At 49.4% G+C, this 24,076-nt stretch overlaps 1 protein-coding gene across 5 annotated transcripts in view; it reads right to left on the reverse strand.

The window, feature by feature from the left end:
• The window catches only part of LOC144822437 (transient receptor potential cation channel subfamily V member 1-like), a 238,168-nt gene extending 215,150 nt beyond the window's left edge, over positions 1 to 23,018 (reverse strand). Inside the window, exons 1-2 of one of the 5 annotated variants that reach the window (XM_078679957.1) lie at positions 21,185 to 21,341; positions 20,022 to 20,444 (exon numbers count right to left, since the gene is read on the reverse strand). The gene's annotated coding sequence lies outside the window, so the exon portion shown is untranslated. Of the gene's footprint in view, positions 1 to 17,365; positions 17,591 to 18,056; positions 18,129 to 20,021; positions 20,569 to 21,184; positions 21,342 to 22,992 lie in introns of those variants that run through there. The other 4 variants (XM_078679961.1, XM_078679958.1, XM_078679960.1 and 1 more) reach the window with 4 other exon arrangements.
• Between the last annotated feature and the right edge of the window lie 1,058 nt (positions 23,019 to 24,076).

Consider the following 24,076-nt stretch of genomic DNA (forward strand, 5'->3'; position numbering starts at 1 on the left):
CAGTGAAAATAGGAAGAACCATCTTTTGATCTAAAGGGAAACGTGACAACATTCTAGAAAAAAGGTAGGACCTGTTTCAAAGCAAGGAATCTGGAAGAATGGTGTGATATGGTAGAGTAATGACCGAGAAACCTAGAACCCCAAAAGTCTCACAGACATAATGGTCACCCCAAAAATAATTTTCATAGGAAGGAGAGCCAATGACAGAGAAGAGAAAGCTTGAAAAGAGAAATATTGAATCGCTATTACTATGACAGACAATCTCATTGAGGAACTAAAACTTTTCTATGGGAGTTCAATTCATTGAAACTTTTCAGTAGGCATGAGGATAAGGATGTGATATCATCTAACCCACCCCATAGCTCCCTATAGATTTTAATAGCAGCCCTAGCCCTAAGGAATGCTAACCCCACTCTGAAACTATTAAATTAGAAATTAAGAATTTTAGTAGACTGACAAATCAGAGGTAGTAAGGATTTAGAAAGATACTATGACTCAGCAGAACACCAGAGATGGTCATATGACCTCCGACAAGATAGTCTTCTAATGTTGAACTGCCCCAGCTGTATCTGCAGACTAATCTACAAGTTCTAGTTCTAGACTATCACATGCTAGACTGCCAAGTGGAGGTGTGATTACTAGGAAAAGGTTAGTGTTAGACACCTACAGGGGTGGGATTAGAGGTAACATCCATGGGAGCTCCACTGATAAATATTTGAGAAGGGGAACCCACATAAGACCCAAAATGGAGCAAAAAACAGAATGTTCTTTCTCTCTATTTATTTTTTTATTAAGACTGTGACTATCATAGGGGTTGGAGGAAAATCCCAAATAAGTTGACATGAAATTGGAAACAAGACTAGGAAACCATTATATTGTCCATGGTAGCAAACAGGTCCAGACATTGAGTTCCAAATATGTTTCAAATTTGCAGAAACACCTTCCTGGAAATGGTCCTGTGATAATGGGAACACTCATCTTAAGTTGTCTGCTCTCAGATAGGTATTCAGTCCTCGACCACTTACCCTGAGCCACCTTAGAACCCACAGTTGATCCACACCATTGGCATCACCCAGGGAACATTTGTATCTGTTGTAAATGCCACAGAAACGTTGAACTCAAGGATATTCCAGTGGTCACCTTCGAAGCATGAAGCCACCATTTGAGTTGAACATGAGTATAGAGGGGGACTCTCCGGTGCACGTCGTGCATCCTTGACATAGGATCCCAGGTAGTGTATCAATAGTTTGACATAATGACCTGCCAATGGGACCACAAACACTGTTGATGACATGTGTCTTCGCACTCACAACCAGAGTCCAGAGTCCCTCCTGATGTAGTGCCCTCAAGAGGAGCCAATCCTTTGGTAAAGACTCATTGTAATTTTCAGGCCTGGGCAGTGTACAATGAATTAAATATCATGATCATGCATGGACATCAGAAGTGCATGGAGACAAGCATTCTGAAAATCTTTCGATAACAGAAAATTCCCTTGAATAAACATTGAAAGAACTTGTTGAAGAGTCAAATTCTTGTAAGGGAGGGGTGTAATTGATTGGTTCAAAAGTTGGAGGTCGATCGCCAACATGTAACCAACTGTTGCTTTTGGACCCAAAAATACAACTTAATGGGATCAAGAGTCCACTCATTTTCCGGAACTGGCACTATAGCTTTCTTGTCTAGGAGATCCTGTAACCCTCTTCATTAATGTAGGCGGCTTCACTGGAATCCTAGCAAGCTGTGAATTAAACTTCTGAGTTTGAAGAAGATTGAAGGAATTCTAGGTGATAACCTTGAAACCACACATTCTGCGCCTAATGGCCAGACACTGATGCCATCCATGTTGAGGAAAATAGATGCACATGAATGCCTACTGTAGCATCCAGTGACAGACAAGTTCTCCAATCAGAATAACGTTTTACTTTATTCAGAAGTTGGGAGCTCTATTGTCCCTATCGGCAGAAGGAAGAACATATTTGAAAGAACCAGTAGATGTAAACACAGCATAAGAAGAAAAAACGAATTCCCATCCTACTCTTTCTCTGCCGAACATTGTTTACAGCGAAGCTGGAATATTTCTGATTTTTGAGTGCCTTCTTCAGCATTTAATCCAATTTGCATGCAAACAGTTTCTTATCCAACAAGCTCTGTCTTACCCAAATGTTACGCCTGTCAGCTGTTAATGAATTACCTGTAAATGAAGCCAGATGGATTCAACCAAATGCACATAAGGTAAATATTCGCCCTATTCTGCTACAGCTGACAGTTTTTCTGAACATGCAGCCTCTTTTTGCCTTAGATCATGCAGAGTAGAGAAATCTTGCCATAATGCATTCGCTACATATGGTGAATATACTCCAGCTTGCTTAAAAAGTATGGATTTATTTATTTATCTATTTAAGAGTCTTATTTAGCCCTGGCCAGAACCGAAGGTATCAGAGCGCTTCACAGCATTTATCAGGATGATAACGGACACACATTATCCCAGTAAACAGCATTGTCTGGAGCCACATGCTTTCTCAAGTCCTGGATTCACTTTTATATCCACTTGTGCTCATGAGGTTATATCTTTCAGTGATATAAATAGCCATCCTGCAAGATTCAGGAGCATGGCATCTACTGGAACTACATCAGCTAAACCCAGATCATTATCCCTGACTGGATTTCATTTTGACATAATTTTTTGAAAATATGAATTTTTTATGGATCACTGCAATCCTGCTGACTGACAGATCTCATGGATCAGTGAAGAGGGAGTTGACATGTGGAAGGCTGCCCATATTTGTCAAATAAACCTACCGCAGGAGATATCACCACTGCTGTGTATTAGACCTCACATGCTCTATCCCCAACTAACCCTGTCCATGTGCATGAAGTGGGAGGCAGGGTCATAGTTTTCTGCTCATCATTATGCCTTTTCAGAGATCTGTGCATCTTTCTTTCTGCTGCGCTGCCTCCACTACATTTGTAACCTATCTTGGGTATGAGTGTAGTCTGGATCAATGACAGGGCACTGTCTCCTCCTTTTAGATGATAGTGATGTAGAGCGGTATCTCAAGTCAGAAGGAGAACGAGAAATAGAGTTTTACCTGTCTGCCACTAGACTTATTCCTGCTTTAGGAATATTCATCAAACAAGCAAATCAAGCTAAACACCTCCCAGTAGCTCAACAAGAAACGCACTGAGATAACGCCATTAAGTCCTAATACAGGACCACAGCCGAGAATCGAAGCCCATCAACACACGCCTGACTTCTGGGTGATAGCGATGGCTTCTGGTACGGAGAAAGCTGGACCCATCCCCTTTGTCTTTTCTAATGATATACACTGGTTCTACCCAACTTCAGAACCAGTATCTAAACCACACACCTTGACATGAATCTAAGTTCAAACGAACAGGACTTTGCCTTGTAGTTCTGAAGACAAAAGAACATTGAGCTTATATGGCAGAAATGCACTCCATAGTACTTCCTAGAAGGGAGGGGCTATGAAGCTTAACACAAAAAAGGGCTTTCCCAAAGTCTGGGGATTTCAAATAGATCGAATATGAGGCAAAATGCCTCATTTACATAGGAATGGTAGAGGGGAGAAGGGAGGGACATGCAATGTGAGCTTCTTTTGCCATTCCCTAGGGCAAATTTTTGCACAGAGAACTATCATTTAATCCTACAGCCAATCACAGAACTATTTCGGCATTCATCTGCCCTTTTGGCACCCAAGAGAACAGGAGCGGCTTTGGCATGATCCCGTAATACGTATGTCTAGTCAGAGCTTCCGACAGGATGAGCCTGTTCGAGCAAAAGGCTAGTCCTGAGTGAGGAGAGGGCCCCAGGGAGAAGCATGCCACCATTGGTGGATGGGGGTCCTCTGTCTTAAAAGAGGACTCCTTTGGGAGACATTTACTTCTATTCAGCCTTACATCTAGTTGAAGTTTAGAATATTTTTTTGGGGGGGCATGATTGGCAACCAAGTGAAAGTAGGCAGCTATTTAAGCTTCATCCATCATTTTTCGCCCCCTTGTATCCGTGTTGTTCTAAGAGGAAAATGTAGTGCTGTACTCGAGGTTTCATTCAACGTGCTTAACTCGTATTTGACAAGACGCTCATAAAATACCAAAGTACTGAAGTTGCCACGCTAGTAGACAGAGTATTGTCCGTCATGGCCTCCCTGTGCAGGCCGAGGCTGGGCCCATAGTTTTGTGGCCTGCAGTGCACAGTAACACCTACAGTCAAGAAATGAGGCCAGCCTCTACTCTAAAACGTAGGAGAGACTGCTTAGCGCAGGGTGTCGGCCTTTTCAAAGCAAGCCCTTAATTGCATTTATCAGGTTTTAGCACTCTCATCCACTTTACTAACGCTTCCTGTCCGTGGTGCACATCCACGCTCCTGCGCGTGCCCCCCATGGAAAACCCTTCCCGCGCGCAGAGCATTGGTGATTCCATTAGAGGCGAGATTTCAAGATAGAGGTAAGCAAGCTTGTGAAAGATAAGGCGCCTTAAACCTAGCAGCAGCCTGGATAATCAAACGGTACCTACCATTAACGGTTTATTAAAAACAAAAAAAATGGCGGCGCTTGAGCCTCGTGTCCATGAAGCTGGGGCATCAGACACGGCTTGATCTGGAATTAAGCAAGGGCAGGCTACAGTCACAAGAAACAAGTATTTGGTAACAGCTTTGCTGCTGCTCGTCCAAACGGAAAATTAAAACAGGATTACGGATGTCTCTCTCGGCGGAGGGTGGCGTGCCAAATATCCTGTTTGTGGCCTGGGCTCGCGCTGAAAAATTCTCTTATCACTACGTCATCGGTTTTACCACAGGTGTTGTACAAAATAACATCTCTTCACGCCGCATAAATGCAGTGATTAAGGGAATGTGAGCTGCAGAGGGAGGAGCAGTAAGCGGAGTGCGTGCACCTGCAGGTGCGGGGCAGCATACATGTATCCGGGCAGAGGGGTGGAAGCTGAGCTGGGCGGTAGTTGATCCGACGTCACTACGATGTCCGGCGTCTGCGGTGGCATAAACTTATGTAGGAAGCAACACGGCCTACAGTGACGTGATTGTCTTCAGAGACGCGGATGTGGCAGCATCAATGTCTGCTGTGACATGTTTCATATGACAGCTCGTCCTGTAGAGACATCACTGCCTTAAGAGAAATCACTCTACAGGTTCTTTAGTATCTGTGGTGACATGTCGCGACTTTATTACCTACAGTCTTGGCACCGCTTTCTGCAGTACCTTCAGTATGAACAGAGATATAAGTGTATGTAGCGTCATTACAGTCACTTCCGGTGTCAACGTTGCCTGCAGTGTCTGTAGCAGTATCATGAGCGTGTATATGGACGCCTTATCTGTAGTCCTCACATTACGTCTTCAGTGACTTCCTCGTACGTAGTGATGATCCTTCCCGTAGTGGATTCACTTCCTGTAGTAGCATAACTCTCGTCAGTGACGTCATCGCCTACAGTAATGTTATTGCCTGTAGTGTGCTATCACTGCCGGCAATGGCACAGCTATCTCTCACAGGGTTAATCGGTTCAGAGGCACCATTTTGTAGTGGAATCATCGCCAACAGTGGCATCACTGTCTGCTCGGACATCTCTGGTGACCATGAAATCACTGTATTGCACGAGGGCAGCCGTTCCTTGTAACGTGGCAGTGGTATCACAAGCTGTAGTGACATCATGGTGGCCGCCAGTGCCGTCACAGCCTCCAGTAACATCAGTGTCATTGGGGTTTAGGGGAGCGACGTCACTCTCTGAAATATTATAGAACCAGCAGGTAATGACAATCCCTGCAGAGATATTACCCTCAGATGAAAAGAGCTCAAGATCAAAGGGGGGAGGCTGCAAGCAGAGGGGAGTGGGAGAAGGTGTCAGAGGAACGGAGGACCTTTGGGAGGGTGTTGAAAAGTACAATTTAAAAATTCTAAAATGGGGGGGGGGTGCAAACAATGAGCTGTTGCTTAAAAGTGGGGCATGAACTCCCCCAAAAGTTATTTTTGCAAGAAATTTCATCCGCAGGTGATAATTGGCAAAATAAGCTTCACCATCAGAGATACGTGAAGACACGCACCATAATGTGACAATATATATCGAACCGATCATACTGTGTTAATTGCTAGATATTATCCCAAACAAACAAATGTAACAATAAATGTTTACAATATACGAAATGCAGTCAATTTACATGTATAGCTATGCGATATGTTACAAATTCGAAAATGTTAATAAAAATATTTGACAAAACAAAGCTTCACCATTCAGAGTTCGCGACTCATCTATCCATAGAGGGCACAATTAAAAGCTGCCAGGGAAATGTGTGCGTTACGTGTCCGGAGTCTGCTATTATTGATGGGTTTGGACTCAGTACTATATGATTGGTGATGGTTGGCGAGAGGGTAGGGACACATGCATGTCCACCTATATAGCATTAAAGTAATATTACTTCGTAGTGCTACTTGACATAGGGAGATGCTAAATTACAAGGTGCAACACCTTGCATTTTATCATTTAACAGAATGACTCGCCTTTACACCAAATACTTTCATAAAGTTATAGTAAACAGAATATACATCTTCACAGAAGATTGGACACTAACAAGAGATTTATTTGGTAAACCATGAAGTCTCATCATCCCTCAGTGCTCTCAATGTTTGAGGAGAAAGCAGTGAGTCAAAATCTCTTTTGCGCCCAGGTCTTATGCACTGCGCCTTCCAACTCTTCCCATCAAGCAAATCTCACTCAATAACAATTTTAACATGTTCAATAGTATATTATATAACCCACCTGACTATAACAAACTTAATCTTAGGCACCCTTCACCCCTCACCATTCCTCACTCTCACTCATCTACTTTTACATAAACTCCTGATACTCCCCTTTCCACTACTTGCCCACCCCTGGAGCTCCCATGTGTCACGTCCCTTCCCTCTCCTCCCCTTCACCACCTCTTCTTTCCCTTCCATTCCCATACCGTATTCTCGAACATTCCACTCCGCTCTGTCGCCCATGCTGTCTGTCCCTACGACTCCCTGTCACAGCCTGTTCAGAGCCTAGTCCACCTGCCTTTGTCATCTGTCGCTCTTGGCCTTGACGTCATCAGTAGCAAGCTCTCGTTCTCCTATACTCTTTCTGTCCCTCACACTCGCATTCTCTTTCCTTTCCTTGCTTCCGCTCTCTTAGTCTTCCACCCCTTTCCATTGCACACACTCTGCCGCCCTGGCCTCTTCTCTGTCTTGCAGCACCGTCTGGAGTTACGTTCAAGCATCTCCCAAAGTAACAGAAGCACCTCCCAGGTTACACGGTGGGGGCTCTCAGTCCCGCAGCCTGTTTGCTAAGAGTCCACACTGGAGTGTGCCAAGAAGCATTCCATAGCTCCTTTCATTTTATGGGCCTGTGCTCCACAACAACATGACATAATACTGAGACAAAGAGACATTAGAAAAGTAGTATTTATCTTGAAAACATCACACATTATGCACTTCAGTTGCACCATTCACTGATGCCCCCATTTCAAAACACAAATTCTCACTTCACACTCACTCTCCGCTCTACCCCAAGCAAATCCTCATCAACACATCTCATTCCTCCTTTTAAGACGTGTTAACAGTGAACAACTGTGAGGTGACTTCCTCTCTGGCCGGCACCTTGACTCCATGATTTCCCCCACTAACCACTGACTCATGACAAAGAGGCTTATTCACCTCCTAAAGGAGTGAAAATGGCGAATCCTTAAAACAACTCGCCAGTGGTTTTTCAGTGCCCTATGACATATTGTAACCTCTTCCACTAAATGTAACCCTGCCCTCTGCCCTCATGCCCTCCACCTGATACTCTTTAATACTCCTACATAATGACTCCTGCCTACATCTGCGCTCATCTCCATACTCCAGTTTATCCCTGCATTGCCCTGTCAGGTCCATTCCAAAGAACTTTCCTACCCACTCTTTGCCACTCTCTCCCCTCTAAAACATCTTGTGAATGGTTTGAGTTCACCTAGCTCTCCCAACTTTACTCTCCCTGTCCATCTGTTTATACAGTTCTGCTTCTGAGCAGAAGATTGGGAAATTGACGCTGACTCCTCTTTTTAACCACCATCTTGTCTCTCAACAACCCTTCTCCTAAGACACACTGGGACACTTGGTATTGCAGCAACTTTCTTTTTTTTTCATCTACCACAACCTGGACTCCCTCCTTACAGTTATTCCACGCTCTAAAATCTGTTTTCCACCACCTTCACTCAACTTAGCCTGCTTTCACGTGCGCATCTTTCTCACCTACTCCCACCATCACCACATCCGCTCTACTATCATCAGCTGAGTTATAACTCTCAACATTATTCGACCCAGTCAACCACCTTACAGTAGTATCTATCTTTGACCCCCTATGCAATCCAGTCGGGGAAAGCACTGGACTGGTGTTTGGATTGCAACATTATATAGTACTTACTACCCCTATGTGGGGTAATGATGCCCTTGCCAACATGGGTAGCATGCTAGACCATGTTGTGGGTGTGGGTGGAAAGGTGTTGCCTTTGTTTTGATCCTATCTGGGAAGTGTTTCCATGTCATGCATACTGAGCACCAAGGTGCGGTTATCATTTCATGTGGTACAGAGCTTAGCAGTTTGATAGATGAAGAAGTGTGAGAGACAGTCACTCAGTTTATGGTTTTCAGTAGGCTGGGAGTGTTGCACAGCTCTGCAGGTCCCTTTATGTTATGATTACCTTACTGGGTTGTCTTTTCTGAGGTATTTTGTTTAAAGGTTTTGGTGCTGAGTAGGCGTAGGTAAGAGTGAGAAATGGTGGATGGAACTGCTGAGAACTTCGTCATTATCATCACATACATGATTGTCATTGATGTTATGGAGCAGTCATAGTATGTTGCTCGTTGGGACATGCAGTTGCAGACGAAATCAGCGTCCTCCATTTGCCAGCGAAATGTGGCAGATTTATTCAGCTATTCCATGCCTGTTCAGTTGGTGATGGATTGATTTTTTTGTTGTGGACTGGTAAGGTACTTGATGATGGACATGACCCGTAACAGATCTGATTTATGTAAGTTTAAGATAGTTAAGCGATTTTAACAAACACAAGGGAACCCAATTAGGTAGGCAAGGACCTTGGGTATCAATTTGTATAACGGACAACGGTCCTTGTGGGAGGTTAATAAAGAAAAATAAGTATAGAACGGAATCAATTCTATATGATTACTATCCAGCCGGATAGTGGGATTTAATCCAATTTATTCTTAGTTATCAAAACACAAGACAATATGCTGTGGGATACAATCCTGTAGGAAAAAACATTCAGGCAAAACGAAAAGCTTGTTAAAAATATGAAAGATGAAACAAGCGTAATAATTAACACAGCCGTGAAACAGGTTTACAAAGATAATTATCTTTGTAAACCTGTGGCACAGCATAAAAAGATAATTATCTTTGTGAACCTGTGTCACGGCTGTGTTAATTATTACGCTTGTTTCATCCTTCACATTTTTTAACAAGCTTTTTGTTATGCCTGAATGTTTTGTCCTTTTGTTCATGTGTGACCTATTCTTATCAAACTACCTCGCCATTCAATCAATCAATCAATCATGCCATTTGTATAGCGCACTACTCACCCGGGAGGGTCTCAAGGCGCTTGGGGGGAGGGGTATGCTACTGCTCGAACAGCCAGGTCTTGAGTTGTTTCCTGAAGGCGAGATGGTCCTGGGTCAGCCGAAGGTGGATGGGGAGGGAGTTCCAAGTCTTGGCAGCCAGGTAAGAGAAGGATCTTCCTCCGGCGGTGGCTCTTCGGATGCGTGGTACGGCTGCGAGGGCGAGGCTGGTGGACCGTAGCTGGCGGGTGGGCGTGTAGAAGGTCAGGCGGTCGTTGAGGTACTTGGGGCCCAGGTCGTGGAGAGACTTGTGTGCGTGGGTGAGGAGCCGGAACGTGATCCTCTTGTCGACGGGGAGCCAGTGCAGGATCCTCAGGTGGCTGGAGATGTGGCTGCGTCGGGGCACATCCAGGATGAGTCGGGCGGAGGCGTTCTGGATACGCTGGAGTCTTTTCTGTAGCTTGGCTGTGGTTCCGGCGTAGAGGGCGTTTCCGTAGTCCAGTCGGCTGGTGACGAGTGCCTGGGTGACAGTCTTCCTGGTCTCGGTCGGGATCCAGCGGAAGATCTTGCGAAGCATACGCAGGGTGTTGAACCACGATGAGGAGACGGCGTTGACTTGTCTGGTCATCGAGAGGGAGGGGTCCAGGATGAAGCCCAGGTTGCGTGCGTGGTCGGTTGGCTTGGGTGTGGTGCCCAGGGCTGGGGGCCACCAGGAGTCGACCCAGGCGGAGGGGGAAGATCCCAGGATGAGGACCATTGTGTCTCTGGATATAGGATTGTATCCCACTACGTATTGTCTTGTGTTTTGATAACTAAGAATACATTGGATTAAATCCCACTATCCGGCTGGCTAGTAATCATATAGAATTGATTCAGTTCTATACTTATTTTTCTTTTTTAACCTCTCACAAATAAGATAGTTAAGCAGCAAAAGGGAATTATTACACAGCATGTATGAGCTACAGTCGGCTGCCTGACTGCTGAGTGTTATCCTAATAGTATTAGTGCTGACCAGGAGGGCTATAGCTGAATGTACTTTACTATATAACGCCCAGGCTAGAGCTAGGTCAGTTGTTCATAACTTACCTTGACATAAAAAATTGAGTACTGGGAGCACTCTGTCCATCATCTCATTGTGTTTCCTTTGTTCGCCCTAAGTAGTCAGGGAATGCCCAAATGTGGGTCCCTAGCTCACTTTGCCATTGGATTCAAAGTAGCCTGGCTGAAGACGTGTGTTATCCCGAAATTGGTACCAGGGTGATTGTTTCCGATCCTTAGAAGACCTGGCTTGGCAGTTCAGGCTGGACTGTTCCCATGAGGCACAGAGTCAAGACGGATTTGCATATAGCTGGGCCTGAACTCAGGTGACGAAGTGAGCTAAAGAACTATGATGGATTCAACCCAGATCTGTGACTGGGGTGAGTGTCTGAAAAGTTTCAGTGCTCCGTTTATCATCTCCTTGTGTTTGCTTTGTTTGGTCTAATTTGACAGGGTATGCCCAGATGTTGGTCTCTTGCTCACTTTGCCACTGGTTTCAAGGTAGCCTGGCTGATGAGGATGTTACCCTGAAACCGGTCCCAGAATGCTTGTTTCTCCTCCAGGTTGGACCTGGCTTGGCAGTTCGGGCTGGACTGTTCCCATGAGGCACAGGGTCAAGACTGATTTGCATATAGCTGGGTCTGAACTGGGGGGGGGGGGTGAAGTGAGCTAAAGGACAATGATGGTTTCAACCCAGATCTGTGACTGGGAGTGAGTGTCTGAAAAGGTTCAGAGCTCTGCCCATCATCTCCTTGTGTTTGCTTTTTTGCTCTAAGTTGACAGGGTATGCTCAGACGTTGGTCTCTTGCTCGCTTTGTCACTGGATTCAACCTAGCCTGGCTGATGATGGGTGTTACCCTGAAACCATTCCCAGCATGCTTGTTTCTGGCCCAGGGAAGACCTAGCTTGGCAGTTCGGGCTGGACTGTTCCCATGAGGCACACGGTCAAGACGGATTTTCATGTAGCTGGGTCTGAACTAGGGTGGTGAAGTGAGCTAAAGAACAATGATGAATTCAACTCACATCTTTTTTCTGGGGATGAGTCTCTGAAAAGTTTCAGCACTCAGTGCATCATCTCCTTGTGTTTGCTAAGCTCAAACATTGCTAGCCAGGCAATTTGTAAGTTCAAATTTTGTATTTTTCCACAATGTCTTTTGGGGTATTGAGATGTGTAGCAAATGGTTTCACTCATTTGGTGTTCCAAGATTTTTCACTTTTGACTATCTAGTTATTGGACCTTTACAGTGGAGGGAGAGGTGTGGCGCCACGGCCAGGGCGACTGACGCTGGAATCTGGGGACCACGGTTCGATCCCCGGCTCCGGCGGCAGGTTAGCCCAGCACCATGTGACTCTGGGCAATAGCTCGCTTAATCTTCCCGACGGCCCCCAGCGCCTAGAGACCCTTACGGGTGATTGTGCGCTTTACAAATGTGGACTTTACTTTACAGTGCAAGAGTCTCACTACATGAGTCTCACTCGCTGTATAATCACAGGAACTGGACAGTGTGTGTAAACCACCACTGTTGGCCTTATAAGATAAGGTTAGGGAAAGATGGTTACACATGAACATGTGTGTACTCGCGTGTGCACACGTGAAGGCTGTGTGTGTGAGACTCAGTATATGCACACAGGTAGCTTGTTGCAGAAGGGACTCTTCAGAGATTGGTGCTGACCGTAGGTGTACGTTACAATGTGAGCAAGCATTTACACTGTTGGTCTTTAGTTCTTACTCTGTGTATTCATTATAGGAGAGGTTTGCACTTAAGTACATTTTCACTGCACAACATGGTACAGGGTCCAACAAGTTAACAAAGTAGAGTTAAACATGCACCCTAAATATAAATTTCCAGTCCCCAACAATCTACATTTACACATTATGGGACTTTAGGATTTGTTATGTTTCCCTGGCTCAGCTCAGAATCAGATTCCAGGCCTTTGTCAGCCAACACAGTGGCGGCTCACCTTTAAAGTTTTGGTGTGAAAGGATCAGGCAGCTGTGTCATCAAGGGGAGGAGGTGAAGCTCTCAGGTGAGCTCTTTGCACAGACAACTTGAAGCCACCATTTTGGATTGTCCCAGAACTCTGTGCACAAGTGTTGGGACAGAGCTAAAGGAATGATGTAGCTTCCTAGGATTGGCAAGATATGCCTGGCTCCTAAAACTTTCTGGTGGCTAGGGCTCGTCACAAGAAAAAGAAAGTAAGCCAAAGATGATGAAAGTGGGTGCTATGGGGCCAGAGATATACTCATTCAAAATGTTGACCCAGGAAGAAGAAAACAACAGAAAAACAGATGCATAACGTTCTGATGCTACTTCTTAAAATCTCTCCAGCATGGGCCAGGCACTAGGAGGTCGACTTGGCTTTATGATTCAATGTCATTTGGGGAGGGTTTGTGTTTGGAGCCCTCTTCCTGAACGCAATCCTGCTCCCAGTGGCCTCCCAAGAAGCCACCGCAAGAGAAAAGGCTTGGAACCCCATCCCCTGCAGATTGCAACATAACCTGGTCAGAATGTTGTCCATCCCTGTCCCCATGTCTGGGAGGCAAGTCATGCCAATCTTCCAACTCCCGGCCCGCACTCTCCGGGACCAAAAGAGGGCTTGCTCGACAATTGCAGGAGCAGAAGGAAAGATGCTAGCTCCTGTTCTGCACAGGAGCTGCCTGCTGAGAGCTGGGGGGGGGCCTGAGACATCCCCCTTGCCGCCTCCAATGAACCCTTAAGCTTGTGGGTTTTCAGGGTGGGACTGGGCACCCAAAAAGCAAAGAAACAAAGCGAAGAAAGGTGGCATGCAGCAACACACTCACTCTTGCCAACCGCTCATAAAATTCACCACCGGTCCTCAGAAGCACCCCATAATGCCTTGAAGAGGCTTGGTTTTGTATGTTTCCTTTCACGTGTTGGCCCCAACTTGAGTATGGGCACTACCAGCGTGCTTAAGTGAATTGTGGGGGGTTTTGAAGGTGCAGCAGCCCCCACAGTTTATTGACTGACAAATTAGGCCAGGTCTTCTTGGGGCGTTGTGGATTCATGACCCCAGGAGTGATTTATCCTCATTTTCACCGCTCACAGAGCTGGAGCTATTGTTCTTGAGATTTGGAATGCGAGGGTTCCTTCTGGTTGGTCCTATATGTACTGTGGTAGTCTATTATTTGTAAAAAAAAAATACTCTGACATGTTTTTGATGTTAAAATGCTTTATTAACCCTACTGATACTGCCAATGCAACATATACTATTATAAGGAATGCTTATGACTTGTAGCGCTGTTTCCATTTACTTAAATGTGATGCAATGGTGTACTGTGGAGCATGGGAGCTGCGGTAGTGGCAGGGTGCAAAACTAGGTTGTCACACCTTTAGATTTGGAGACGTAACACAAGTAGACTACATGAGGGAGGGGGCGGGGGGGGAGTTGGCATGTTGAGGGCACGTAGAGCTGAAGTAAGTTCACAGAGTTGAGGTTACACAGGTCTAGCTACCGGTAGGGTGCGCTTCGGCACAAGAAACTGGCAGAAGCTTGGAGGTGGTTTCATCCAGAAAATACATAAGTGAATCACATATGACACGTTGGGGGAATGCTTTGAAATCCCACTTCACGAAAGATTGGAATGTGCCGCCGGACCCCCGGGTTGTTGGCTGTCGGGCTGTGTAGCGCAGTGTTTGTGTCCTATCCACTATGCATATGTTGCGGCCGGCCCGTGGGGTTGTAGGCCTGAAGCTGTGTAACCTGAGTTTTTGCAATAATTAAAAATATTTAAAAAAAATATATATTAAAATGTGATGCAATGGTGAGTCATAACATGTGGTTGTTTTATAAATGTGGTGAGACCCTCTCAAAGTAGGTAAGCCAGCCTTTCTTAAAATGATACTCCCTTATAATGTGATGTTGCATCTGGAATACGTGATGGGGGGTATTGCGATTATGGGGTTCATGACCCACTAGGGATGTAATCTGATATAAGGTACTTCCAACTACGTCAATATATATTTTTGTAAGTTAATGTGTAGTACATAGCAGTGTGTGTATGTGTTTGTGTGTGTGTGTGCGTAATAAAAGCACTTTTCCTTTTGAATAGAAAAAACACAGACTAGACAATAATTTGTGTTGTTGTTATGTACTAGCGAATTTGGATTAATAGCTCACACCACCTCCCCCGAGTAGACCTTGGACCGCTCTGCTTAGCTACCCTGAAAGAGTCAAGTTCTACAAATGGGTACCTAGTTCCCAGTAAAAAGACAATTGTGGACTTATTATTTGTGAACGGCCCACATATTTTGCAACTAGTAATAACCCACATCCTTGACAACCAAAAACCCAATTTCTTACAAGAGGGTTCTGAGGAGGACTGGGAGAAATGTTGATTACGCTGGAGTAATAGGGGTAATTTCAGTAATTACGCATTTCTCTTGTGATACAAAATTTCCAAAATGATGCAATTACACCAGCTTGAGTAATTAACCGCATGCGTGCGGGCGGAATTCCGCCCGTACGCTGGGTTTTTAAAAATCGCATGTTACGTGACGAGCTGGGCTCGTCATGAGCGTGCGAGGAGGCTACCTCATGACGAGCCCAGCTCGTCATCAGCGTCGAAGGGGTTAAGAGTAATTTGGGTCGAAAAATCCTACTGCAAGAGCACAGGAACAATGAACTAAGAGAGAGCAAACAGTTCCTGGCTGCTGTTGTTCGTTTCCTGTAGCATTTAGTGCTATGTTTTAGGGCATAATGCATTCTCTGGCCCATTTCGGGCACGACAATGCATTCTGTACTACGAAAATAGAGCTAAATGCTGGATAACACTTCTTATACAATTTCACATAATTATGAGCACTTTTGCATACATTGTGTGCAATGCCCTAGAGAGAATTACACCAGTTATACCCACCCCTAGTTCTGAGGAGGCTCAGAATTAGTGTGTTTTTGTAGTGACCTTCGTCACGCCCACCTGGTCAATTTCTGGTTTGAGTTCTTTCAATTCATGATGTCAATCCTCTCATATGGATTTCTCTGTGTTTTTCTTCGGGTTGAGTTTACAGAGATTTCTGTTTCTCTGCATGGAGTTAATCCCTTCTAAATATGTTTGAGCTTCACTCTCTACAAGACAAACTTATCTGGGTAAATCTTTGTGTGATTCAACTAGAGGGACCCAGCATCGTGAGAAAAGGAGACTCAAGTGCTGATTGTGGTTATTGACCGGTCGGTCTCTGGGTGGAGGTCTTCGCAACTAACCCATTTCCTCCATTGAAGCTTTCTAAGACAATCTCTGCTCTTTTCTTTGCTTCTGAATGTGGGATCCAACAAGGAATGCACTGGCCTGCGGACCTCCATGCTTGAAGCCCCCGCCAGACTCGCTCAGGGGATAGGATAGGTTCCCTAACTCCCTTCTAGAAACAATCTCTGGCCATCTTCCTCCTCCTAATATTGTTGTAGCATTCCCCTAACATTATCTACTCTGGTAAACGAGTTGCTTTAGATCCAGTCCGAAGTATCGTCTCATTCCACCAACGTCAGACCATTACCACACTCAACAGGTATGTCTGTGATTGAGCACTCAGGGTCATATAGTTATAGGGGCCAGCCAGTGAAAACAGAAAAACATTTATTTTCACCCAGGTCTGCATCTCTAACAATCAGCAGCAAAGGGTATTCCAGAATTCTCTTTCATTTGATGGTCGGTTTCAGCCGAGATTTTGACATTATTCTAACGTCATTCACCGGATGGCCCACTTATAAAACGAGAAAATGGACTAATTTAGCGAGGACCCCAACAAGGCAGCCCCAAAAAACTGTCAGCTGTACCGTCGCCTGTTTTTCTCTGCCCAGCCTCAGAGGTCGAGAATCTTGGCGCCCAGAACGCCAGTGGGCGTGCTGTTCAAACGCCCACCCTAGTGAGGGCGAACCTTTTCATGCAATGCCTGCCATTATTTTTTTTTTCCTTTATATGTTTTATACTGTCCGGGGTGTCCATGCACAAAACTGTGGCCCCAGAGAGCAAAAGTGTATAAATGTTTCTCACACGCGGGAGAAATCTCTCAGAGCTGTTCAGGTCTATGTCTTGAAACGAGAAAAGTGTCCACTGGGCGCCATTCCACTGCGGCATGGCGAAGTGGCCGATATTCGATTATTTTCGTGGTTTCTGCCACAAATTTGGGGTCTACCTCTGCGAAAAATAATGGCGACCACGAGGAAAGCTTCAGATATGGCAGGAGGCCACCCATCAGCTGGGGGTGGGGGAGGGGGCAAAGGTACTCCCCCGCCTCCCATCTCCAGGAAATACAGTGAAAATAAAAGATATGGGGGTGAATTTTGGACGGTCCGTCAGAGGGTAAATGCCTATTATCCGATTTATTATTTTCCTTTTCGATACTATTGAAAAAGATGAGTCTGTTCTTTCTTCATTAACCACATCCCTTATCTGCCCTCCCTTGCCCCTCCCTTCTCCTTCTCACGCACTCTTTCTGTGTCGCCCTAATTACCATCGCCACATTCTCTTTCTGACACCTTTCTGACTCCAATACCCACTTTACACCTCCGCGTTCTCTTCACCATTATATTAATTTGTCTCTGCCCCCCCCCCTTCCCCTTCCGAATTTCGGACACTTTTAACGCCCATTTTGCACTTAACTAACTTTCATCATCCTTCCCTCCGTCTCTCCCCGTTCCCTTTGACCCCCTCAGTGTTCTCTCCCGCGTCTGCCTTCTCGTTGCTTCCACCCTTACCCGCTCCAGCCCGGTCTTACCTTCGCCTCTCCGCCTATCCACTCTCGCCTTTTCTTTCCATAGTCCCCTCTTCTCTCATAAACCTTGTTTCCTTCTCCCACTTTCATTGACAACCCCTCATGTTCAACTATGTCACTTTTTTGTAAGGGGCCATCTAACGAGGGGCTCTGTCTGGGAGCCTCCCTCCCCCCGCCACTTCACAAATTCCTCTCTCACACTAACTCTCTCCCTCATTGTTCCTGCCCTTATTTCCACCTCGCTTCTCCCACCCGCTTCCATGGCGTCACTGCCCGTCTTCCTCCCTCCAGACCATCCCTCTGCACGTGCACCTCCTCGCATTCCATCACTTCTTTGCCCCAAACTCCCGCCCTCTGCTCTGTACCGTTCACCCCCTTTCTGACCCCTCCTTTCTCGATCCCTTTTTTCAATTCAAGGTTACCTCCCTAGAATTCTTTCTTTCCTACCTCATCGTCCTCATCTCTCCCATTGCAGCCCCCCCACCTCCTCTTACCTCAACCAACCACGCCCATACGCACTTCTCTTCCCTACCCCAATTATGTTTATTTTCTACTTCCATCGTCTCTCTTTCCTCTCTAAATTTCTTCCCTTTTCTCCTCCCATCTATACCTCCTTTTGTTGCTCCCTATCTCTTTCTATTACATCTTTTTATCGCCCTCTTTTGCTCTACCCTCTCTCGTTGCCTCTCTTTACCTGTCCCTCTGCATCTTCTTACATACATCCGTCTCCTTCTCTCCGTCTCTTTCGCTCTCTACCCTCTTCAACTATTTACCTCCCGCTCAATGTCCTTTGCTTTCACCCCCACCCTTGCTTAGTCACTTCGATATTTCTTTATGTCCCCGTCTTTCTCCCCCCTCGCCCCCCCTTCGAACGCTCGCTCTTAAACTCTCTCTCGCTCGCCCTCCCCTTTCTCCCTCTCTGCCTCGCCTTTATGTCTCCGTCTCAGCACCCCCTCCCCGGGTCGTTTCCCTCTCGCTCTCTCTTAAACTCTCTCTCTCTCGTCCGCCCTCCCCTTCCTCTCTCTTTCTGTCTCTCCTTTTCCCCACAGCCCCCGCCTCCCATTCCCCCATCCCGGTGTATGTTGCAGTGAGGGTGTGGTGGCATCTGATTGGCTTGTCGGGTGTCTTTGGGGAGCCCCCCTTTTCTACACAGCTCGTTGTTCAGCTTCTGCCACTTGTTGTCGTGCCTAAGTGTGATTACGCAGCAGTCCTTTCGCTGTACCCCGATACAAAGAGCCCCTGCCCCCGGCAACCCTCTCTCTGTACCCCGGTATAAACGGCCCCATACCCTGGGCGCTGTCCAGGGCTGTACCCCGGTACGAAGGGCCCTTCCACCCTGGGCGCTGAGCCTGTCCAGGACAACCATCTGGCTGTACCTCCGTATAAAGGGCCCCTCCACCTTGGGCGCTGTCCCCCTCCGCCCGGGCACTGTCCAGGGCAGCCGTCTGGCTATACCCCGGTATGAAGGGTCATCCACCCTGGGCGCTGTCCCCCTCCGCCCGGGCACTGTCCAGCAGCCGATGAGGCTGTTCTCAGCAGCAGGACTCCTAACTGAAAAGTACTGCGCTCTCTAGCACTTGCGGTACCCGTCCTGCCCAGGAAGACCGCTAGTTAACGAGAGGGCAGGGTATGCTGTTACTACAGAAAGAAAGGGGTGCAGGGGCATCAGTGGAGGGGGTGCACAGGGGCTATCGCGACTCAATGCGTATAAAAGGTGAGACGATGCTGCGCCACGACTTAGTAAAGCACACTGCAGACACCTGTAGTTGCCTCAATAAAATGAACTTTTCTGCCACTGTTGAGTGCTCTGCACCCCTCCCTCCCGCCTCAGTGGCTCCCCGACACTGTGACCCCGGCAGGACGGAGAGAGAAAGGGGTCCTTGTCCGTCCTTCCTGCCCCAGAGTGACCGCAGCGCCAGCCCCATCCCCCACCAGGGGCGCCCGGGAGAGGCTAGGTCCGGAGTGTTGCCGCGACTCCCGACTGAGGACTGAGGCGAGACAAGCGGGCCATCTACGCAGTTACGGACCGGTCACACTGAGGGACTTCAGTCTAACGGAGCGAGCGCGCTTCATGACCTGCTCGCTCACTCGGTCGTGTGAGATCACATGTATGTTGTGCACTGATCGCCACAGCATGTCCAACCCCGTCTGTACCATACATCTTTTCTAGCACACACTCACACGCCCAAACACTCACTCACCAGCAAATAAGACCTGGGGCTCAGCGCAGTACACTGGGTGGGCCGGTTCGAGGGGCGCCGGGTTTGAATACAGAATACCGCACCGTGTGCTACAGAAATTCTCATACTCACTCACTCGCCTGGCACACAAACACGCACCCCCACACACCCTAATTCACCCACACATACGTCCTCACTCACTAACTCCCTCATTTGCTTACTCGCACACATAAACTCACTCGCAGTGAGAGATATTGAAAGGGACCCTCATACTCCTGTCTCGCAAAAGTCCCAGACCCGCGCGTGATTCATTGTAGAAGCCCCCGACGCTGCATGCCCGCGACACCCCCGCGCACACACCCGTGACTCAGTCTGCGCACGAAAAATGCCACGCAGACTTTACAAAAACCCACCGAATAAACACCTAAATGCATAATGTGTGGACACTGTATTTTTTTCCAACAAAACCCTTCGCTTACCTGAGGAGTGGGAGATGGTTCTCGAATGATTCCAAGGTGTCCTCGCAGGAAAAGTCGGGGTGCAGGAAGATGAAGAATGGGGTGTCTGAGAGGGGTAAAGGTGGTCGGTCAGACGCCCGGCGAGGAGCAGTTCTTTCCTCGGCTGCAGGGAGTGCTGTGCTGGGGGTCGAGGCTCCTGGGTTCCAGAGGGCGTCGTCCTGCTCCAGCTGCTTCAGCCCCAGTGAGTGCTGTGCTGGCCGTGGCTCCTCAGCTCTTGTGAGTGCTGTGCTGGTCGAGGCTTCTCAGCCCCAGGGAGTGCCGCGCTGGTCGTAGCGCCTCATTCACAGGGAGTGGTACGCTGGTAGTTCCTCCCCAGTCCCAGGGGTGGTGTGCTGGGGGTGCCTTCTCTGTCCCAAGGGTGGTGTGCCAGGCAGTTGTGTGCTGCTAGTGCCTCCTCAGTCCCAGGGGTGGTGTGCTGGGGTCTCCTCGTTCTCAGGGGTGGTGTGCTGGTGTCTCCTCGGTCTCAGGGGTGGTGTGCAGGTGTCTCCTCAGTGCCAGGGGTGGTGTGCTGCGGACCCCTCCTCAGTCACAGGGGTGGTATGTTGGTGCCTCGTCAGTCTCATGAGTGGTGTGGTGGTGTCTCCTCAGTGCCAGGGGTGGTGTGCTGGTGGTGATGTCTCCTCAGTTTAAGGGGTGGTGTGCTGGTGGTGGTGTCTCCTCAGTGCCAGGGGTGGTGTGCTGGTCCTTCCTCAGTCTCAGGGGTGGTGTGCTGGTGGTGGTGTCTCCTCAGTCTCAGGGGTGGTGTGCTGGTGCCTCCTCAGTCCCAGGGGTGGTGTGCTGGTGGTGCCTCCTCAGTCCCAGGGGTGGTGTGCTGGTGCCTCCTCAGTCTCAGGGGTGGTGTGCTCGTAGTGGTGTCTCCTCAGTCTCAGGGGTGGTGTGCTGGTGGTGATGTCTCCTCAGTTTAAGGGGTGGTGTGCTGGTGGTGGTGTCTCCTCAGTGCCAGGGGTGGTGTGCTGGTCCTTCCTCAGTCTCAGGGGTGGTGTGCTGGTGGTGGTGTCTCCTCAGTCTCAGGGGTGGTGTGCTGGTGCCTCCTCAGTCCCAGGGGTGGTGTGCTGGTGGTGCCTCCTCAGTCCCAGGGGTGGTGTGCTGGTGCCTCCTCAGTCTCAGGGGTGGTGTGCTGGTGCCTCCTCAGTCCCAGGGGTGGTGTGCTGGTGCCTCCTCAGTCCCAGGGGTGGTGTGCTGCTAGTGCCTCCTCAGTCCCAGGGGTGGTGTGCTGGGGGTGCCTTCTCAGTCCCAGGGGTGGTGTGCTGGTGCCTCCTCAGTCCCAGGGGTGGTGTGCTGGTGGTGCCTCCTCAGTCCCAGGGGTAGTGTGCTGGTGCCTCTTCAGTCTCAGGGGTGGTGTGCTGGTGGTGGTGCCTCCTCAGTCCCAGGGGTGGTGTGCTGGTGGTGCCTCCTCAGTCACAGGGGTGGTGTGCTGGTGGTGCCTCCTCAGTCCCAGGGGTGGTGTGCTGGTGGTGCCTCCTCAGTCCCAGGGGTGGTGTGCTGGTGGTGCCTCCCCGGACCCAGGGGTGGTGTGCTGGTGGTGGTGTCTCCTCAGTCTCATGAGTGGTGTGCTGGTCCCTCCTCAGTCCCAGGGGTGGTGTGCTGGTCCCTCCTCAGTCACAGGGGTGGTGTGCTGGTCCCTCCTCAGTCACAGGGGTTGTGTGCTGGTGGTGGTGCCCTTTCAGTCCCGGCGGTGGTGCACTGGTGGTTCAAACCAGGGGAATGTGTGTGTGTGTGTGGTGGGGGTGGAGGGGGAGGTTTGCAGAAAGACTGGGAATACAAAGCTGTGGCTGTGGAAACCGCCGCCTCAGTCGCTGGGAGAGCTGTGCACCAGGGTGGAGGGGGCTCTGGGGGCAGCGCACGGGAGCAGGGACCACCCGAGCAAGTCACTGCCGCAGGATGGCCTCGGGGCGCTGGAGTCTGCCGAGACCCTGTATCTGGCCAGCCCCTGAGGCTGTGGAGGCGGCTGAGCCCCTGTGTCTGGCCAGCCCCTGAGGCTGTGGAGGCGGCTGAGCCCCTGTGTCTGGCCAGCCCCTGAGGCTGTGGAGGCGGCTGAGCCCCTGTGTCTGGCCAGCCTCTGAGGCTGTGGAGGCGGCTGAGCCCCTGTGTCTGGCCAGCCCCTGAGGCTGTGGAGGCGGCTGAGCCCCTGTGTCTGGCCAGCCCCTGAGGCTGTGGAGGCGGCTGAGCCCCTGTGTCTGGCCAGCCTCTGAGGCTGTGGAGGCGGCTGAGCCCCTGTGTCTGGCCAGCCCCATAGGCTGTGGAGGCGGCTGAGCCCCTGTGTCTGGTCAGCCACTGAGGCTGTGGAGGCGGCTGAGCCCCTGTTTATGGTCAGTCCCTGAGTCTGTGGGGTCTGCCTGTTGAGCCCCTGTGTCTGGTCAGTCTCTGAGCTGTGGAGTTTGCCGACCCCCTGATGCTGTGGAGGCGGCTGAGACCCTGTGTCAGGCCAGCCACTGAGGTGTGGATTTTGCCGGGCTCCTACGTCTAGTCAGACCCTAAGGTTGTGGATGTGGCTGAGCCCCTTTGTCGGGCCCCTGTGTCTGGTCAGCCCCTTAGGCTGTGGAGTTTGTCGGGCACCTGTGCATGGTCAGACCCTGAGAGTGTGGAATCAACGCCCCACTCCCCCACCACCACCCCCCGCGCTCCTTCGTCTCTGGTCAGCCCCTATGAGCGCAGTTTGCGCGACCCCTCCGTGTCTGCGCATCTCCTAACAAACGGCTGCGCACCACTCGCAGGTCTGACCGTGGAAAGTGCACAGAGGCCTCGCGGGGCTGTCTCTTCTAGTGGTCCCGAGTGGGCTGACCCTGTCTCCCAGTCCCTGAGATTGCAGAGATCCTACCTCGGTCGACGAGAGCGCACATTCTCAGCCCCTGCGAGCGCCGGGAGCCCCCATGTCACACCCGAGAGTGTAACGTCCCCCAGTTTCAGCCCTTGAGGGTGGGAAGTTACTAACTCCGATGTCCCAGCCCCTGAGAGTGCAATGTCCGCGTATCCTAACTCCTGAGAGTGCACGGTACTGATGTCTCTCAGTTCCCTGCTTTGCAAAGCGTCCCTCTGCCTCGGTCCCTGAGAGCGTCAGAGCACTGAACCCCCCCACCCCCCCTCCCAGCCTCCTGCGCCTGAGAAACTCGGGGGCTAGGGTTTCTCTGCCCCTGAAATAGCGGAGCGGCTCGTGCCTCAGTCCCTGCGGACGCACAGGTTACTGAACCTGCGTGCCTTAGTCCCTTAGGGTGCAGAGTGCCCCCGGGTCTCATTCCATGGGTTCTGACCCCTACGCTGCTGCCCCTGAGAGTGGAGAGAGTTCTTGCAGGGTCAAGCCCTACTGCCTCTGATCGACCTTCAGCGCAAGAACCCCTGGTGCGCAGGGCTGCCACACAGAGCCACAGTACAAACCCGTGCCCCCTGCGAGCCGCTGGTGGGCATGGCTCCGGTCCGAAGTTCTGCCAGCTGGGATTCTCCCTCCGAGTGCCTGCGCAGAGCGCATCACCCGTTCCGGCCACTCCCCACTCGTCCACGAGTTATACAAGTGAATGTATCCCGCATCTGTCTCTCTATTCCCTCCGTCCTTCATGCTCACCTTCTCTCTCTGTCTCATCTCTTTGTCTAACACCATCTCTCAGTCAGACACTGGCCACCCCCTCTCTCTCATTCTCACGCTCTCACTAAACCCCCACGGTCCATTTTGCATCCTTCTCTCTCACTCCAATTCTCAAAGCGGGAAGAGTTCCTGTAATTATCAAGAAGTCTCAACCAGCTTCCACGCCTAATCTGACAGCCCCTTCTGCTGGCGGGCTCCCACTTTCCGTGTGCTCTTAAGAGAGTTGCGCTAAAACACAGCGCCTAACCACAAGACACGGGCTAAAGCGCAGAACGACGGATGCGAACTCCTGGGAGACGGAGCGGCGAGGGGAGTCACAGCTGCTGCTTAGCAGGACCACACCTCCTCACCCGACCACGCGCACAGCTGGAGCGCTCTCACAGGAACACGCACACTCACACAAGAACACGCACGCTCACACAAGAACACGCACAGGAAC

This window comes from Lissotriton helveticus, chromosome 3_1, assembly GCF_964261635.1.
Source record: "Lissotriton helveticus chromosome 3_1, aLisHel1.1, whole genome shotgun sequence".
In the NCBI taxonomy this organism is placed as follows: Eukaryota; Metazoa; Chordata; class Amphibia; order Caudata; family Salamandridae; genus Lissotriton; species Lissotriton helveticus.